Source organism: Lolium perenne, chromosome 5 (assembly GCF_019359855.2).
Source record: "Lolium perenne isolate Kyuss_39 chromosome 5, Kyuss_2.0, whole genome shotgun sequence".
In the NCBI taxonomy this organism is placed as follows: Eukaryota; Viridiplantae; Streptophyta; class Magnoliopsida; order Poales; family Poaceae; genus Lolium; species Lolium perenne.
In genome coordinates, this window is record NC_067248.2 from 70,577,371 (window position 1) to 70,590,325 (window position 12,955).

The 12,955-nt window shown below is 45.1% G+C and overlaps 1 pseudogene; it reads left to right on the top strand.

Moving 5' to 3' along the window:
- The first annotated feature begins 381 nt into the window (after positions 1-381).
- Positions 382-8,282, top strand: LOC127321433 (disease resistance protein PIK6-NP-like; annotated as a pseudogene).
- Positions 8,283-12,955: the final 4,673 nt, after the last annotated feature.

Sequence of the window (12,955 nt, forward strand, 5' to 3'; positions counted from 1 at the left end):
CGATGCATTTCCAACACTCTCTTTTTCTACGTACACTTTTGATTCCTCAGTAGGTAGGGACAACGTTCGAGATCTCATCCGACCGTCTATTTATCACTGATTGGGAGATTGGATTGGAATCCGAGGAGAACTGATTGGATGTCATGGAACGAATGGGGCACTACGTTGGTTACCCACTGCTAGCCTAGCGGAGATTTCTCTATTTGTTGAAAGTGGAAAGGAGTCATATTTGAATCGGAAAGTTGGGCTCGTTCACTCACACCTTTCTTTGATTATCGATGACTTGGCTTCTTGCTCAAGTAAGCACCCGGCATACCAATTCATTATCCTTGGGGCTCGCTCCTTCCTATCTACGTTATTCTTTCTTTGTTACTCTCGTAAATGACGTTCCGAAAGAAATCAAGGTTACCAGGTCACAGCTCTGATTCTTCTTCCCTTATAGAACGGTTGATGGAGATAAATGAGAAAAGAGGTTGGCCTGGCATGCTTGGTAGTCTTGATTGTATGCATTGGACATGGAAGAATTGTCCAAAAGCATGGCATGGACAGTACTGTGGCAAGAGCAAAGATGCAACCATTGTCCTTGAGGCCGTAGCATCACAAGATTTGTGGATTTGGCACTGTTTTTTTTTGGTTTGCCAGGGACACTCAATGACATCAACGTCCTGCAAAGGTCTCCTTTGTTTTCTAAATTAGCAAATGGGGAAGCACCCACTTGCAACTACAAGATCATGAACAATGAGTACACAATGGGATATTACCTAGCCGATGGCATCTATCCGGATTGGGCAACTTTTGTTAATTCTGTCAAGGATCCCCAAGATAGAATAGAAGCTGAATTTGCCAAGGCTCAAGAAGCAGCTCGCAAGGACATTGAGAGAGCTTTTGGTGTTTTGCAAGCAAGGTTTGCCATTGTTCGTGGCCCAGCCAGATTTTGGGACAAGAAAACCCTTGTCAACATCATGACATGTTGTGTGATTCTTCACAACATGATCATCGAGGATGAAAGAGACTTGAGCTTGCCGTGCTTCTATGACAATGTTGGCACCCGAGTGGAACCCCAACGCAATCCGGATCGCATTGAAGCTTTCCTTGAGGCACATCGGCAGATTGAGAATTCCAGTACCCATGCCCAGCTCGTCTATGATCTGAAGATGCGCCACTGGCAGCGACATGGCCGTCGCCTTTGATCCTACCATTCCATTCATTTGCTTGTCACATGTATCATTGTTGAGACATTTGTGCATTTGTCCAATTTTCCCGAAGTTGTTGTAATTTGGTTGAGACATTTTACATTTGTTCAATTTTCCCAAAACTGTTGTAATAATTTTGTTCAGACAATTATTTATGTGTTGTAATAATTTGGATGATTATTTGATTAATTAAGATACATTGTTGTATGTGTTGCATATGAAAAACCCTGCTTTTACGGGTTCGGAACCCGCATGCGCAGAACAGAGCCTGTAACGAAAACTGAAAAACAGAATATTCTGTTTTTGAGTTTGCCATTTTCCGGCCCGTAAACACGAGTTCGGTGCACTGAACTCGTGTTTTTCGGTTCGCGTTTTTACGGGCTCTGTTAGAGATGCTCTTATAGGGTTCTCAACATGGAACTCATTGCTCACTTGTGCACAGGTTTCTCAAGTGCCCATCGGTGATATTTTAGAGGACCAATTTAAGGGTGCTGAGAAGGTAGTTCGAAAGAGCCTCACGCGTCTCAGGACGAGGGCGGATGTTTTGGAGGAATCTCATGTTGTTGGTGGAGGGAAAGAAAAACATGAGATTATCAATTTAGTTGCAAGTCAAGCTACCGATCAATTCCAAGTGATCTCGGTGTGGGGAACGGGTGGTCTCGGAAAAACCACTGTAGTCAAAGATGTGTACCACAAGCTCAGCAGCATGTTTGAGAAGTATGCTTGTGTAACAGTGATGCGCCCTTTCAGTCTTGTGGAGCTCCTTCGAAGCTTAGTTATATAACTAGACGAAAAATATTATGAAAATAAGGGCGTCGCGGGTCTGATGGGCAGCACACAGAAGCCATTACTTTTGATGACTTTTGCAGAGTTGATCAAGGAATTTGCAAGGATTTTAGCAAGAAAGAGGTGCTTGATTGTTCTTGATGATGTGTCATCTACTATAGAATGGGACATGGATAATACCAATTTTCCGTGAAACGGAAGACACAAGCCGGATCTTAGTCACCACAAGGGAGGAAGATATTGCTAAACATTGTTCACAGCAAAAAGAAAATATATACAAGCTCAAAGGCCTAGAATACAAGGATGCACGTGAGCTCCTTGCTAAAAAGGTACTCAACCTAGGGTTTTTTTCTCCATCATTTAGCTGTTGAACCAAAACAACCACTTTTGTATGTACCTTGATCTAAAACTACTTCTCCATTTTTTCCCATTGCTGTTCAGTTGTACTACAATCATGATTCATACTAGGAGTGCAGTCCAATTCTTTATTACTTTATTCGAAGTAAATTTCACAGAACCACACTACTCTTGTGGTCAGTGCTACACATAACCATGCCTCTCAATGAATATGTGATAGCATCCTGTAGATGAGTCAAACAATTGTAGCTCATCCACTCATTTATTGCAATATTATTCCATACCTGATTTAGTTTTGAACATTCTAAAGATCTCGATCGCTTAAATTTCAGGTATTTAAGGAGACTATAGATTTGGATAAGCAATACCCATAGTACAAAGGGGGTTGATTCCTTCCAAGTTCATGATCTCATGCGTGAAATCGGCATCTCAAAGTCGATAGAAGAAAATCTTGTTCTTACACTGGAGGAAGGTTGCATCTCAAACAACCATGCCACGGTCCACCACCTTGCTATAAATGGCAATTGGAAAGGAGACTAGGGTGAATTCGAGAGTATATTGGACATGTTCCGTGTAAGATCAATAACAGTTTTTGGTAAGTGGAAGTCATTTTTCATTTCTGATAAGATGAGTATACTGCAAGTGCTGGACTTGGAAGACACAACAGGTCTACGTAATCATCACCTTGAGGATATTGGGAAGCTTCTTCACCTAAGATACCTTTCTCTAAGAAACTGTCTTGGTATTTTTCACCTGCTAGATTCAATGGGTAACTTGAGAGAACTCGAGACAGTAGACATTAGAGGAACTTGCATAATCAAGCTGCCGGAGAGTACCATCAATCTTAAGAAGTTAAACAATCTTTATGCTGGCATGGTACCGTTGGACGAGGACATGTCTTATAAAGAAGTTATAGCTGAAGCGAAAATCATGTGTGTCGTGATGATTGCTTGTTTGGACATATACACCGGTTCCGGTTGCTATGGATGGACCTGCCGTGATGTATGCACTGCTTTTTCCTGCAATGTAATCCCTGCTTTTGCGATGCACCTGGACTTGTTTGGTGTTCTAGCCCCAAAAGGGATGAGAAAACTGAAAGGCCTGCGTACACTTGGTGTTGTGAACATCGCATGACGGGGGAAGGTCATTCTGCAGGACATAAAAGGACTGGCCCAGTTGCGCAAGTTAGGAGTGACCGGCGTCCATAAGAAAAACGACAAGAGCTGTGTTCAGCAGTTATTACTCTCAGCCACCTGGAGTCCTTGTCAATCCGGTCAGAGAGGGGCGATTTACACAAAAATAACCCTTTTGTAAAACTATAGCACAAACTGACCCTCCGGCGAAACTATTTCACCCATCTAACCCTTTTTTGTGGCGCCCCTCACATCGGCGCCACACCTCACCGTGTGGCGCCCCAGCCAGCGGCGCCACTCGCCCAGCCGACGTGGCGCCCTCGACGCTGAGCTGTGCGCCGATCCGACGTGGCAGCATGTGTGGCGCCGCTCCCATCGGCGCCACACTGTGAAACTGTGGCGCCGCTCGGAAGGGCGCCACACATCTACTTAAGTGTGGCGCCCGAGCCGCCCCCAGCCCAACCCTCTTCTTCTTCTCTCTTCTCTGTTTCTTCAAGACTGCAAGGAGGCCGGCGGTTCCTCCCCCCGTCCCCCCCCCCCCCCCCCCCACCAAATCCACCACCAAATCATCAGATCTGCCAGGCCAATCTCTTCCCCATCCATTCCTCAAGGTAATCCCCTTCGAATCCTTTCCATTCATCCACAAATTTCATAGATCTTGGTAGATTTGGACATGAACCCTAGACATGGAAAAAAAATTTGGTGGACTCTATGTTGTAGTGTATGTGTTGAAATTCATAGCCTCATGTATGCATGTGTTTGAACCATAGATTTGTTGAAACCTAGATATGTATGTGTTGAAATTTTACATGTATGTGTTGAAACCCTATGTATGTATGTGTTGAAATGTGTAATATTTCCCTAGTAAATGCATTGAAATGTGTTATAGTTGCGTAATATTTGTGATGAAATAACTCATATTTGTTAGGAATGGCTTATAATATGGTGTTTTATCCCTAGATATGAATGTATATGTATGTATATGATGCATGTGTGATGGCTTATTTGGATATGTTATCATGTATGTGTTACTCATATTTGTTAGTAATGGCTCATAATATGGTGTATTTGTGTAAACATGTAGGATGGTGTGGCTGCTAGATCAAGAGTATGACAGGAATCACCGGGCTTTTCGTATGACGGAGAGGGGAACGGATCTTCACCCTTTGAAGATTCGGTACCATGGCATAGTTGATATGCCGTATGACGAGAGGTACACGGATTTCATCCAGCCCACCGGTCTTCTCCCGTTCATCACGCTTGTAAGACGGGGGGGCTGAACATGAACGCCGCGTCACTCACCGCCCTTGTCAATCGGTGGAGGCCGGAGACGCACACCTTCCACTTGAGGGCCGGCGATATGACCCTTATTCTTCAGGATGTTTCCATGATACTTGGACTTCCTATTCAGGGCGAGCCACTGTGTATGAACACAGCTTCTGATGGGTGGCGCGGACAGATGGAGGACCTTATTGGCATGGCTCCTCCGGCGCCAGAAGATCCAAAGGAGAGAACTCCCTCCGGCGCAGCTTTCTCTTGGATCAGGACTAACTTTGGAGAACTCCTGCCGGAAGGGGCCAACGAGGACAGTATCAAGACATACACCCGAGTGTACTTGTGGTACATGATATCGAGGACTCTCTTTGCTGACGGTGGTGGGAAGTTGGCCCATTGGTGTTGGCTCAAGGCGCTTACGGTGTTGGAGCGCCGGTGGAGTTGGGGAACAGCGGCACTTGCCTACCTCTACCGACAGGTGATGATTTGTTGTATGTACTGTTCTTCTATAGTACTGTGTCTACCTCTACCTCTAACAAAATGTCTTATGTACGCAGTTGGACGAAGCTTGTCGCAGGACTGGGAGCGGCGGTATTGGTGGATGCTTGCTCCTACTTTCAGTATGGAGTTGGGACCGCCTATCAGTTGGGCGGCCCAGGATACTCACAGCGAGACCATGGCCTCATTACCGGCACAATCTTGATCGGGAGCCGACTTGGGCATATCTTTGGGACAATGTCTCGGAGATGACGAGCGACCCAAATATCATGTACAGGCACTACACTGAGGAGATGGATACTCTTACCGCTGAGCAGGTAACCGATTCTGAAATATTTTAATTCATCACTCTTTTGCAATGGGGACTTCATATTTTAGTCCAATTCTGAAATATTTGTATGCTGCAGGTGGATTGGGAGCCATATGGTACCTACTACCATATTGGTGCGGGGTTGGCTGACCTCAACCCCAAGTGCGTTGAGGAGGCGCGTTTCTGGCGTATGCGCTGCCCACTCATATGCATGTGGCTTGTTGAGTACCACTAGCCGCACAGAGTGATGAGACAGTTTGGGCTGTATCAGGAGTGCCCACCTCAGTGGCAAGACACGGACCACGCGCTTCATAGGTAAACTGCTTGAATCATGGGATGAAAGCTTTTTGATTGAAGAGATAGTATGTAACTTATTGATTCTTGCAGGCTTGATAGGCAGCGGCAGAGGAAGATCATAGATTGGCCTGTCCATCATAGAGGCCACGTCACAGCGTTCCAACACTGTTTGGAAGCGGTACGGAATGCTGGCCATGTGGAGATTGTGCCTCATGACTTGGCCGCTTTCAACAACTATCTCCAATGGTTTCATCAAAGCACGCGTATTGAGTTAGTCAAGCCCGCGTATGATGACCAGATCTTGGACGACCCCATCGAGTTCGATGAGGTTGCGCAAAGCCAGCACGACATCTATGCTCGCAGAGGAAGATCGACTTCTATTTCTTCCGAGCTGAACTTCGTGGTAATGTATTCTCTCATTACCTAGTACATCATCTGTTTTGGCATGTGGTCGCTCATATTGCGTATAATATGTTTGTCACAGCGGTCCGAGATCCAAAAAACAGCTGAGGAGTGCGAGGTTGTTTGGGATCAGAGCCATAGAGATGAGAAGCCTATCGGACCGATGCGGAATTTCATCAAGGTATGGTCACCAACTTTCAATGTAAGCTATTGTCTTCGGGTGGCTTTGTAACCATGACTTCCACGACGCAGAACACTGCACGAAAGATGCGGCGGTTAGCCAACTTGCTAGGTTGCCGCGACACCGAAATTGCGGCTACATCCTCTTCTGAAGAAGTGCAGGTTTGGACTATTTTGTTACCACTCATACATGTGCTTAGTAATTTCAACTATTCTAATCTCATGTGTTCATGTTTGTGAAGATTCCTGACGACGACACCATCCTGAGTCAAGGCACTCTGAGTCAACGCAAGAAGCAAGCCACACGGTCTGCTTACCAGTTGAAGCCAAAGGGCAACGCTCCAAAACGATACACTCCGGACGATTATGTCAACCGAGGAAAGAAGGTTGTCATTGAGGAGGATGAGACGCCGCCGCGGAGATCAACTTTGAGGAAGATGAGGAACGATGAGCCGTTATCTTCAGATGAGGAGGAGGAGGAGGAGCAGGAGGAGGAGCAGCAGCAGCAGGAGCATCAGCAAGAAGAGCAACGGCAGCGGACGAAAAGGATGACCGTCCAGAAGCAGCCCATTAGGAGGCGAGGGGACGTCGAGGAGGATAGATGGATTTGCTACATGTTGTGAACTCTATCTTTATAAGTATCGTGTTGTGAACTCCATGTCATTTCGAACCATGTCTCTATTGCTACGTGTTGTTTGAATCTATGTGCTAAGATGTGATCTATGATGCGTGCTATGTGTATTTTCTATGTGTATGAAATTGCTATTGTTGTGTTGAAACTGTTTAATTAAGGCAAGAATTTTCATGGTTTTAACACAAGTCAACGTGTGGCGCCCCTCAGGCTAGCGCCACACCTCACTGTGTGGCGCCCGTGGCGTCGGCGCCACACAATGCAACTTATATGTCGAAAACATCCAGGGGCTCCGGAAGTTTAGTCCTTAGCCGTTTTGGCGAGGTTGTTTGTGTGGCGCCCGTGGCACTGGCGCCACACCTCTCTGTGTGGCGCCCGTGTCGTCGGCGCCACACATACAGCCTTGCCAAAACGGCTAAGTCCCAGGAGTATTGTCTTACAGTATGTTTTGGCCAATTATAAGTGCAAGTGTGGCGCCGGCGCCACACATGCTGCCACGTCGGATCGGCGCACAGCTCAGCGTCGAGGGCGCCACGTCGGCTGGGCGAGTGGCGCCGCTGGCAGGGGCGCCACACAGTGAGGTGTGGCGCCGATGTGAGGGGCGCCACAAAAAAGGGTTAGATGGGTGAAATAGTTTCACCGGAGGGTCAGTTTGTGCTATAGTTTCAGAAAAGGGTTATTTTTGTGTAAATCGCCTCAGAGAGGAAGCCTGGTTTATCTGGCTGCTTGGATGGAAACTTCTTGTTTCAGAAAGCCTGCAGAGCCTCAAGCTGTACGGCAACCTGGTCAAACTTCCAGAATGGATCCAGGGGTTCAATAATCTGGTGAAGCTCAAGCTACGTAGCTGCAGGATATCAGAACACAGTGGTGCCATACAGGTCCTAGGGAATCTGCCAAATCTGGCATCCCTACATCTGTTGAAGAAGTCGTTCAAGGGTGAAGATGTGCATCCCAATTTCTGTCTGGAGATGTTCCTAGTGGTGCTGGAGCTTAGTGAAGATAACAGGCTCAGATCAGTCAAGTTCGAAGGAGGGGCAACCCCTAAGCTTGAGCTGCTCCAGGTGTATCTTGATACTTGCGACAATAGTTCACTTTCGGGGTTACCACATCTCTCTAGCCTCAAGGAAATTGTGCTCAGCCCTAGGATCTGCATGCACCTGGCATATTTCACAGCCGAGCTTGCACTGCATCCAAATCGGCCTGTCCTGAAGATGAAGTGATCTGAATCCAGAGTCAACTGCACACATTGATCCGAGGCAAGCTAGGAATACTGTGTGTACTAGATGGGCCCAGCACGCTCTGCCGCGCTGTCCTCCGGTATTAGCATTTAATTTTTGCGACATGGGTGTTTTTCGGTCCGCAGGTCTACAATTTCACTTTTGGCCTGTTAGGTTTTCTCCCTAGCTATAGTACGGTGTGGCTTACATGATGCAAAAAAAAGTATAATGTAATAAGAAATATATATAATGCAATGAACAAATTCAGATTTGTTTACAAATGATTCTGTGGTTTCCACTCGCGTTCCACCAAGCCGGATGGTGGGGGGGGGGGGGGATTTATGTTAGGCTTCTTGTTTTTTGTTGCTAGTTCTGAATCTCAAAACAAATCGAATGGGGACCAAAACTGTTATATTGTGATCCAAATTCCAAGAAGAGGCTAACTTCTGACGAGCGGAGCGAGGCCCGTCGCCGGTTGGCTTGGTACGGATCGTTGCCACCGTCTATATATTTTCCCTGTAAGCCGCCGCTAGGGTTTCGTCGCATCATTGTACACCCACAGCGTTTGTAAACACCACAGAAATAGTGAAGTTTTGCTGGCTGGCGCCCGTGGTTTTTCCCTTGTATGTTGCAAGGGTTTTCCACGTTAAAATCTCGTGTCCCCTGCAGTGTTTTCTTTTTTGTTCTTCGTTTATTGTGCATCTCGATTATAACAAGTGGTATCAGAGCCCGTGTTCTTTGGATCTAGGGTTTACGAGATGTCGTCACTGAAGTTCGATCTACCGCAGCTGGACTACACCACGAGATTTGCTTTGTGGCAAGTGAAGATGAGGGCGATTCTCGCCCAATCTTCAGATCTGGATGAAGCGATCGATGCTTTCGGCGAGAAAGCGAAGGATACCTGGACCGATGCGGAGAAGCGGAAAGACCGTAAGGCTTTATCGTTGATTCAACTCCATCTGTCCAATAATATTCTGCAGGAAGTATTGCAGGAGAAAACCACCGCCGAGTTATGGGTCAAACTAGAGGAGATCTGTTTGTCCAAGGATCTCACGGGCAGATTGCACGCGAAGATGAAGCTGTTCTCGCATAAGTTGCAAGAGGGAGGTTCGGTAATGAATCACCTATCTTCCTGGAAAGAGATTGTTTCTGATTTGCAGTCTATAGAAGTTAAGTATGAGGATGAGGATTTAGGTCTTCTTCTTTTATGCTCGCTGCCTAATTCTTTCAGTAATTTTCGTGACACCATATTATTGAGCCGCGACAAACTAACTCTCGCGGAAGTTTATGATGCTCTCCAACAAAAGGAGAAAATGAAATCTATGGTGCAGGCTGAAAGTTCGTCCTCCAAGGCGGAGGCATTAGAGGTCCGTGGCAGGCCTGAGCAGCGAGATAACTACTACCACAACAACAGAGATAAGAGCAAGGGCGACAGAGGTCGCTCAAAGTCCAAAGGACGTGACAAGTTCTGCAGGTATTGTAAGAAATCTAACCACAATATTGATGATTGTTGGAAGCTGCAGATAAGGAGAAAAGGAACGGAACTTACCAACCGAAAAATAATGATGGTAATGGTAAGGCTGCCGTTGTCACCGGTAAGGGTGAGGCTGCTATTGTTGCTGGTAATGATGGTAGTGATAGTTCTGATGGAGATTGCTTAGCTGTCTTGGCTGCATGTGTTTCACGTGATGATGAATGGATTCTTGATACTGCATGTTCGTTTCATATTTGCTGTAACAAAGATTGGTTCAGTTCTTATGAGTCTGTGCAGAGTGGAGATTTTGTGCGTGTGGGGAATGACAACCAGTGCAGCATTGTTGGCATTGGTTCTGTTCAGATCAAGACCCATGATGGGATGACACGCACGTTGACAGGAGTGAAACACATACCCTCCATGGCGAGGAATTTGATCTCTTTGAGTACCCTTGACTGTGACGGGTACAAGTACAAAGGTGGGAACAAACTTTTGAAGGTATCATCAGGTTCTCTCATTATTATGATTGGTGATATGAATTCTGCGAAATTATATGTCCTTAGAGGTAGCACTTTGCCTGGTATTGCTGCTGCTGTTAGTTCTGATGAATCTAGTAAGACTAACCTTTGGCATAAGCGTCTTAGACATATGAGTGAGCTTGGCATGGCAGAATTGATAAAAAGAGAGCTAATTGATGGCTGCGATTTTGGTAAGCTTGAGTTCTGTGAGCACTGCATCTTTGGTAAGCATAAAAGAGTAAAATTTAATGCTTCCGTTCATACCACCAAAGGCATTTTAGATTATGTACACGCTGATGTTTGGGGTCCGTCCCGTAGAACTTCTAATGGTGGTGCTAATTACATGCTTACTATTATTGATGATTACTCAAGGAAAGTGTGGCCATATTTCCTGAAACATAAATCTGATGTTTTTAATGCTTTTAAGAAGTGGGAAGTTATGGTAGAAACCCAAACTGAAAAGAAGGTTAAGATACTCCGTACTGACAATGGTATGGAATTTTGTTCAAATGAATTTGATGAGTTTTGCAGCAATGATGGGATGGTAAGACATCATACCATTCCGTACACCCCTCAACAGAATGGCGTGGCTGAACGCATGAACAGGACCATTATTTCGAGGGCTCGCTGCATGTTGTCTAATACAAAGATGCATAGAAGTTTTTGGGCTGAAGCAGCCTCCACCGCATGTTATCTCATCAACAGGTCACCTTCTGTTCCACTTGATAAGAAAACTCCAATTGAGGTATGGTCTGGTTCGCCTGCTGATATTCAGATTTGAGAGTTTTTGGTTGCACTGCTTACGCTCATGTTGATAATGGAAAGTTGGAGCCAAGGGCTGTTAAGTGCATCTTCCTTGGTTATGGTTCAGGAGTTAAGGCATATAGATTATGGAATCCTGAAACTAAGAAAATTGTGTTGAGCAGGAATGTCGTTTTTAATGAGGCGGTTATGTTTAATGATAGTCCGTCTATCGATATTTCGATGCTATTGATTCTCCCGATGTTTACGATGATGAGCAGCACAGAATTGGCGTGCAGGTGGAGCACGCAAAGGAGAATGAAAATGTGGTTCCTGAAACCAACAATGATGATAATGATGTTCCACCTTCACCACCTTTTGTTCAGCGACAAAGACGGTCTATTGCTGCTGACCGCCCTAGGAGAAATATAGCACCTCCTACCCGATTAATTCAAGAATGTGATATTGTTGATTATGCTTTGAGTTGTGTTGAACAGGTGGAGCATGATATTGAACCAGCTACATATACTGAAGCCATTGCTTCGGTTGATAAAGAGAAGTGGGTAGGTGCGATGCAAGAAGAGATGCAATCGCTTGAGAAGAATGGCACATGGGATGTTGTGCACTTTCCTAAACAAAAGAAGGCTGTCCGCTGCAAGTGGATATTTAAAAGAAAGGAAGGTTTGTCTCCTAATGAGCCTCCACGGTTTAAGGCAAGGTTAGTAGCAAAAGGTTTCAGTCAAATTCCAGGTGTTGATTATAATGATGTATTCTCCCCGGTTGTGAAGCATAGTTCTATTCGTGCTTTCTTTGGTATTGTTGCTATGCATGATCTTGAGCTTGAGCAGCTAGATGTAAAGACTGCTTTTCTGCATGGTGAGTTGGAGGAGGAGATATATATGGACCAACCTGAAGGTTATGTTGTGCCTGGTAAGGAGGATCTTGTTTGCAAATTAAAGAGGTCCCTTTATGGTCTGAAACAGTCGCCACGACAGTGGTATAAAAGGTTTGATTCATTTATGCTTACACATGGTTTTGAGAGATCTCAGTATGATAGTTGTGTGTATATCAAGTTTGTTAATGGATCACCTATTTATTTGCTGCTATATGTTGATGATATGTTGATTGCTGCCAAGAGCATGAAAGAGATCACTATTTTAAAGAATCAATTAAGTAGTGAGTTTGAGATGAAGGATCTTGGTCCTGCTAAGAAAATACTAGGCATGGAAATTAAAAGGGACAGAAAGTCTAGTTTGTTGTTTCTTAGTCAGGAAAAGTACATTGAGAAAGTTCTTCATCGTTTTAATATGCATGATGCAAAGTCAGTTACTACTCCTATTGCTTCTCATTTCAAGTTGTCAGCTTTGCAATGTCCTAGCTCTGAAGATGATATTGAGTACATGTCTCGAGTTCCCTATTCTAGTGTTGTTGGTTCCTTGATGTATGTCATGGTTTGTTCACGTCCTGATCTGTCATATGCTATGAGTTTGGTCAGTCGATACATGGCTAATCCTGGTAAAGAACATTGGAAAGCTGTTCAGTGGATTTTCAGGTACCTTCGCGGCACATCAAAAGCTTGCTTGAGGTTTGGCAGGATTGGTGAGGGGCTCGCCGGATATGTGGATTCAGATTATGCTGGCGATTTGGATAAGAGAAGGTCCCTCACAGGTTATGTGTTTACTGTTGGTGGATGTGCTGTTAGCTGGAAGGCTACCTTGCAGGATGTTGTTGCACAATCTACCACTGAGGCTGAGTACATGGCTATTGCTGAGGCAGGTAAAGAGGCTGTTTGGCTGAAAGGTTTATATGCTGAGCTTTGTGGAGATAACTCTTGCATTAAGTTGTTCAGTGATAGTCAAAGTGCTATTTATCTTACTAAAGATCAGATGTTCCATGAGAGGACAAAGCACATTGATATTAAGTACCACGCAATCAGAGATGTG